The following is a 7,728-nucleotide window of genomic DNA, read 5'->3' as shown; positions in this document are numbered from 1 at the left end:
TTTCGGTTATGGATAACTTTCCCAGGACCACCAATGAAACTAGAGGTGAAATCGCATCTGTGCCACTTACTGATGGGGATGGAAGTGGAGAAAGCAGCCAAGCAGTGGCAGGAACCGATGTGCTCTGGGATCTTGAGTCCAAGCCAACGTTTAATGGCACGTGTCTGGCTCAGCAACACTTTGTAAGAGAGGATGGCAGCCGCTTGCTCATTTTTTTTTCACACACAGCTGTCCAGCATCTGCTATCTGCCAGGCACTGTATTAGGCCCCGCAGAGACTATAATGAAAAAGACGTAGCCTCTGCTTTCCAGAAGGTCACAGACTGGCAGAAAGGGCAGACGCGTAACCCACTTTACCCCAATATTTAGCCACCACTAGTTCTGAAATGGAGGAGTCAGGACTCAGAACAAATTTAGGAAATGGGTGGAATATTATTCTGAAACTCATTGGAATTCTCCCTTGTCTTAACCTTGATAGAGATTAGGGTCCTTGGTTGGGTGGCACACCTACACCTGTCATGACTTGCATCCTGGATTAATAGCTGACTCTGGCCAATCTTGTGCCATCCTCTACCTTAGCAAACAGAAACACAGTTTTTGAAAATTGACATAAAGAAGAGTTGAGAAGCAAACCAGTTGTGCCCTCTTGTGCCCCCCACCACCTGACCACAGCGCTTTGTGGAACCGTGGATTGTTTAACAGCCTCAAGAAACCAGCAGGGTGAGAAGGCCAGAATTATGCTCAGCAAATGCAGGAATGAAGCACAGTTCTCTGTGAGTGTTTCCATGGTAACAGTGATAACAGCTGATATTTATAGACCCTCTATCTCCAAGGAGCTCAAAGGACTTTGTAGACACATTATCTTCTTCTCTAGGAGAGAGAGGGAGAGAGAGAAGGAGAGAGAGAGAGAGAAAGAGAGAGACAACAAACAAGAAGAAGGAGGAGGAGGAGAAGGAGGAGGAGGGAGGGAGATGATGGGAGGGAGGGAGATGACGGGAGGGGGGGAGATGACGGGGGGGGGGAGGGTGAGCATGAGCAGGAGAGGAGGGACAGAAGGACATGATGTGCTATTATGCACATTTCACAGATGGCACCGAGTAGAGAAATCAGTGACCCAAGGTGGCATGGCAAGCCAGTGACAGATGGTAGGTTGGATGGACCTGGTGGCTCATATAACTCCTGGAACCCTTGCTGCTGGCCTTAGGCAGATGTCAGGGCTGAACTGCCGTCTCCCAGTCATCTAGCTCTGTTCAGTGTCACCTGGGTGATCAGATAACTTCAGGGATGTCAAAGGCAGTTTGGTTCAACTATTGTTGATGTGAAACACAAGGGCAATTCTTCCATAAAGATTTGGGGATAATGTCCAAAGCCTTATAGCCAGATAGCCGCCAGACAATCCCAGACAGTGTTCCCAGGGGTGAGAGGCCTTGATGTCCTGATAACCTCAGACAAAAAGGACTGCACACACACGCAGAGGGCCTGTACACACTGATGGAGATGGTTCTGTGATGGAGCCCATTTCACAGTGTCCCTAGGACCTTTGGAGGGAACGTTTCTCCAGGACTCCCTCTGAGACACGTGTCTGCTCCATTAGATGGGTGATGGAGCTTAGAGTTATTTGAAGGCTGTAGCCTATGAAATGGAAAATGAGTTTTGTGAATCCCAGATCTACAGTTCCCTTGTATAAAATCCTTTGTATGAGTAAAGCCAACATCCTGTGGTGGAGGCCTAAACTCTGGGGTGGGTTGGAATGGTTCTCAGCTCCCTCACCCTGGAGCTGTCTCTGCCCTCCTTCTTCTTCAGGCAGAGTTTGCCAACCCTGGTCCCCACGTTTGACCCTCATAGAACTTCTGTTCCCCCCTTACCACCGCTTCACCTCCTGTTTGGCCTTTGGAAAATGGGATCTATTTTCTCTTTTAAAAAGAGCCATTATCTGCAGAGTATTCAGCTAACCTAGCCAGCAGTCCCCAGGGCAACCCTAAGAGACAAGGGCCTTCCTCCTGCAGGGCTTCAGGGGTCTTTATGAACCAATCATGCCGGTTCCTACAGCCTAGGACTTCAGGCATAAGCAAAAGTGAGCTTCTTACTTGTCTTCAGCCTGTTTAGGCTTCAGGGCTCCTTGGGCTAAGGGGTGGGTAGTTTGGTAATGTGGAATTTTGAGACCAAGGAAAATTTAAATGTTTCATTTACAAATAGTTTTCTGACCTGCAAAGCAGAAAGAACTTCAATGAGACACTTGGAAGAAGAAAGGGATGGTTTGCTGTGGGCCTTCTGGCTCCTAGAGCCATGTCGGGCACTTCCCATGTGTCCATCAGCGCCCTGGGGCTCCCCTGTCTGGGGGCCTGGGTGGGATCCTTCTCTCATCCTCTCACCACCCAGGATGGGCTTCCTCACACTAAATTTCCTTCTGTTCCCCCAAGAAACTGAGCTCCCTCTTACCCAAGTTCTTGGGCTCCATGAGGAAGGAACCTTGTTTGTTTGCTATTGTCTTCTCAGCCCCTATTTTTGTGTCTGGTACTACTCAGCATTCGTCAATGAATGAGCCTCCTGTGACTCTCCTGTCCCTCCCTCCATCCTCACCCATTTTCTCAGTTTACCTATTCCTCATCCTTAAGGGCCCTCTTCCACGCTCCCAGGCATCGTCCCTCCTGCTGGTTCCTAGAGAGTGTTTGTCTTTCCCTGTCACAGCGGCCATCACGCACTACAGCATTTGCTATGTCCATATGAGTTTCTAGAGTCACTGAAGGGGGCTTTTGTAAGTAGAAAACATTACTCAAAGGTTTACTTTTGGGAAAAATTGGTATTCCACTTACTAAAGTTAAAATTAGAAAAACATAGTTTATTTTAGTTCAGCTTACAGATATAATTATTTTATTTTTTAATTTAGCAGAGCTTAGCAATCACTTCTGAAGAGACTATGAATACAATTAGTTAATCACCTTCAAACATTTTAAGCTGTGAATATAAATTTTATATAAATATATGTATATATTTGGATTAACAAACAAAGCTTTCTGGAGTTCTTCAATAGTTATATACATAAGCCCTTAAATTTATAAATATGGGGTCCTAAAGTTCTCTTATATGTTCCCATAAACTTAGCAAGAATTCAACTTGGAACCATAAAACTCCACATCAATTACTCAATTGTATTTTAAATTGGCATTACAGACTATCACTGTAATTGGCCCAATTCTCTTAAAAATTACAAATACAAAAACAGCAAATATACACAATTTTCTTCTTAGTGCAAAATTGTCAATACTATGGTTTAGTCCTCTCAAATATTTCTATACTTAATCTCAATTTTCCTGGTGTTAAGAAACACACACCCTGGGACCAGCCTGGTGGCATAGTGGTTAAGTTGAGTGCTCCGCTTCAGTGGCCCAGGGTTTGCCAGTTTGGATCCTGGGCAGGGACCTACACACCACTCGTCAAGCCATGCTGTGGCAGCATCCCACATAGAAGAACTAGAAGGACTTACAACCAGGACATACAACCATGTACTGGGGCTTTGGAGAGAAAAAAAAAGAGGAAGATAGGCAACAGATGTTAGTTCAGGGCCAATCTTCCTCACCAAAAAGCATAACTTTAAAAAGAAAAGAAGAGGCCCAACTTACCAGTGGATGGTCTTCCAAAGATCCCTTTAAAAAAAAAGGAAAAAGAAACACACACACTGTGTAAAGGAAGCCACTTGCCATCCCAGTTATCTAGGAGCAGAGTTTTGGCCAGGACATGGGCTTGTAGGTGACCTTGATGGAATTTAGTTAATGGGTATAAAGTTGTAGTCTTTCACACTGAAGAGGCTGGTCTGCTGGGTCCCTGGCCATTTCATCTAATTTTATGTTCACTCAAGGGAGTCTGCTGCTCCCATTCTTATGGATAACTTGACTGGCTTTTACATTTCCTTGATGCCTTAAGATTTGTAAATATATTTACGAGTAAATCTAACTTAAACCTGATGGAATTCTAAGATTTATAAACATTATCTTCTTCTTAATTTTAACTTACGTTTGACCTTGACGGAGTTTTCCATTCTTTCACATTTTCAGTAGCATGCCACCCTTAGGGCTGTTTAATCTGATGTTCTGTTGAATTTTGTTTGGCTTGTTTTGACTCTTGGGGTCGCTCTGCCTGCTGCTCCTGTCTCTTCCATTACAATGTGAGCTTCCTGAGGCCAGGACAAGCTATTTTGCTCAGAGTTGTAAGCCCGGAAGTCAGCACAATGCTGGCACGGAAAACGCACTTTTGTCATCTGGCCCTCCAGTTGAAGACCAGCCGGAGTGCATCTGTAGTGGAACGAATTGAGTTTATTGCTTGTTGCAACAAGAGAGAGTGTGCACCATGGGCAACCATCGGGCATTTCAGTAAGGTGTTAGAAAGAACTTCGGAGAAGATTTGGGCTTGCTTGTGTTAGGTGGTTTTGGGTAGGGTTTAAAGAAGCAGGACTTTGCTCTGAATTGGATGCTGCCAGGAAGCACAGGTAATTCTGTGACTGTGGAGGACGACTAGAGTGAGATTAATGACATGATCAGTGCAGAAATTGCGGTCATTCATCTTAGTCAGGAGAGGGGCTGTTGAGTCATTTTGGGGGTTTGGACAACGTTCGTGTTTTTGTCTCTTCAGACATGATCACAAGGTGCTCTTGTTTTCATCTTGCTCCATGATGGTCACAGAGTAGCATGCTCTGCTCTTGCATGAAATTATTTCTGTTCAATAGGAGGACATCAAGACCCAGCCGTGAACAACACCAGGCACCAAGGTTTAGCAGTAGTACCAGGCTGGCTCCCGTGTGGACTTTAGGGAGCTCTAGTGGGCCCACGCTCATGCTCCCACTGTGCCTCCTTCAGATTCACTGGGCCTCAGGCAGTAGCTTATACAGGGCCTCAGTACCTGATACCTCTTCCCCACCTCACCTATCTGTCTCTGTCCCAGCATGCACTTTTCACTGTAGCACTCCCTCTGCCCTGGAGTCTGGGGAGCGGACAGGGGTGCCCAGCGGCTAAAGAGCGGCTGCCCAAGGAGCATTTGCCCTTCCTCATGCTGGCTTAGTCTGACCAGTCCTTCTTATCCCCCTCCAGCCCAATTTTCCACCCCTGGTTGCTGGAGTCAGCAACACTGACAGAGACCAAGCTCTCAGCCCCCTGCTGTTTTCCTGCCAAAAATATTTCTGCAACTGGAATTCAATTTGGAAAATGTTTTACAAATAGAATACCTTGGGAGAATATTTTAACGGCCCTGACCGAAGGATAATGTGTGATTCCAGATAACAGCTCCCAGTGCTTGGGAACCAGAAATCCTAACCGATTAACGCCAGTCCCTTAATCTGGACACCTTCAAAACTAGTAAAGACCCCAAACATAAGAACACTTGGAGTGTGCAGAAATACTTAAGATCCTAACTCAGAGAACTTGTTAATTTCCCAAGGCCTTTGATTGGGAGAAAAAAGAAAAGTCCAGAGCTGGAGTGTTTGTGTCATACCCAAGATAATGGGTATCTTTAACCAACAAACTCAGCCAACCAACCAACAAACCCCTTTCTTCAGAAGGACTTTCAAATGAACAAGGACATCACTGCGAGAAGCAGAAAAATGGGTAAGAGTTATTGGTTGATTTACTGTTGGTGGACATTGGCCTCTTTATAGATTTTTTTTCCCCCTCCGCTCTCCTTGGCTTACTTTTTGTGTGTGTGTGTGAGGAGGATTGGCCTTGAGCTAACATCTGTTGCCAATCTTCCTCTTTTTTTTTCTTCTCCCCAAAGTCCCAGTACACAGCTGTGTCTTCTAGTTGCAAGACATTCTGGTTCCTCCATGTGGGATGCCACTAATAGCATGGCTTGATGAGTGGTGCGTAGGTCCCCACCTGGGATCTGAACCGGCAAACCCCAGGCCATTGAAGTGGAGCATGCGAACTTAACCACTCGGCCGCAGGGCCCACCTCAGCCTCTTTATAGACTTAAGTTTTAACTTTTATATGAATATGTTAAAGCCAAAGCACAGAATCCAAATGTGCAATAGGATCCTGATACAATGGAACATTAATTGTTCCGAGAGTCAAGGGACCTGAATTCTAGTATCACCTTAGCTGTTAAATGTTGGCCTTAAGCAAAATATGAAAATAAAAATATCTGGATCTCTGGTTTTGTAAAATGAGAGGCGTTATACTATCTGATTTAGTAGGTTCCTTACAACTTAAATATTCTAACTTTTGTAGGTAAAAATGCATTCGGTCAGTCATTTATTGTAGAAAGCTCACAAAAAATAATAACTGTATAATTAGTGCATGCTGCCACCAGGTGAGGGTGATGCTTTGTCTATAGGTCATGTGCTCCAAATGGTAGGTTTATGCCATACCTGTGTTATATCTGAAACATTTATTATACTCCTACCTTCACCTCCTTTAAAACAAATATTTCTTTAAACCTTAAGCTTGGCCATTAGCACATACTTGCTGGCCAGAGTCATGATCTGCTCATGATCTGATTTTATCTATTGCCTATATGTACTTCTTGGCCTAAGCTCCTAATAATAATAATAATACAGTGCCTATCTGTGCCACTAAGATTGCAAAGTAAAACTTTGTCCAACCAGAAGAGAATCATTTCTCCGTTTATCCTAAGGATAGAGGTGCTTTGCAGGAAGAGCCTAGATATCAGCAGCTTGATTAGATGTTTACTAGAAATGTAAACATTATAGCAATATTTTTGATAAGGAAATTTTAGGTAGGTTTCTAAGTGACATCTTTTACTTTAAAAACTTGCCTAGTAAGTGACATCTGAGTACTATCCTATCTGAAAATATTTATTTTTTATTATTATGCACTATACGTTAAACAAAATGAAAGTGTAAATTCGCAAGATTTTTCAATAGTATAAAAGAGTTTCGGGAGAGAAGACCCTTACCGTAAGTTTGGTTTGAGCCTGCAAAACTTAAATCTTATGACCTTCAATAGCAAGATCCTCACCACAACATACGGCAGTTGGAGACCAAGAAGGACATTAGGCAACATTCAGAGGACATAATGTCTGGCGTTAAAACCCCCGTTAGCACCAGCCTACCTTAGGCACACAGAACTACTGTATTGACTTTGGCAATATGTCTATGTTGTCATGCCAATAAAGTTAACTGAAGTTGAAAATCGATTGGTAACACAACCTGGTCCTGTCTCTCCTTTCACTCAAGTTGCGATTTGGTTTAGCTGAATGCGGCAGAACTGTCTCTTCTTGCATCATGTTCTTCCTCCTCTCTGGGTCAGGACCTGGGCAGCCCCATCCCCTGGGAGAGGCAGGCAGCCTGAGAAAATCACTCTCGTTCACAGGCACTTGGTGTCTGTTTAAGGAAAATTAAAGTTCTGTTTACTCTGCAAAGTGTATTCAATAGCGTTCTGTCTACAGACATATGTGTGCCTGGTTAATCCAGTTAGGCAGAAAAAGTGAATGACTAGCTAAATAGCAACAGGGGAAATATTTTACCACCTGCTTGAGCAGCTCATGGAACATCCTTTTGACCTTGCACAGCTTCGTCATCAGAGGACAGTTGCATCCAAAGGGACTATGGACAGCAGGAGGATGGAGGGGCAAGAATGCCCCCAAGGACTAAAGCTGAAGGAGGCAGGGAAGGGGAGGGTATGAGCTGCTTAGAAACTATAGGCTGTTTGATCTGAGGAGCCCTTAAATGTTGTCTCATAGAACCTTCTCATCTTACAGGCAAAGAGGCACAGTCCCTGAAAGG

The sequence above is a fragment of the Equus caballus genome, chromosome 5 (assembly GCF_041296265.1).
Source record: "Equus caballus isolate H_3958 breed thoroughbred chromosome 5, TB-T2T, whole genome shotgun sequence".
NCBI classification, from domain to species: Eukaryota; Metazoa; Chordata; class Mammalia; order Perissodactyla; family Equidae; genus Equus; species Equus caballus.
Note: the sequence above shows the minus strand (reverse complement) of the source record.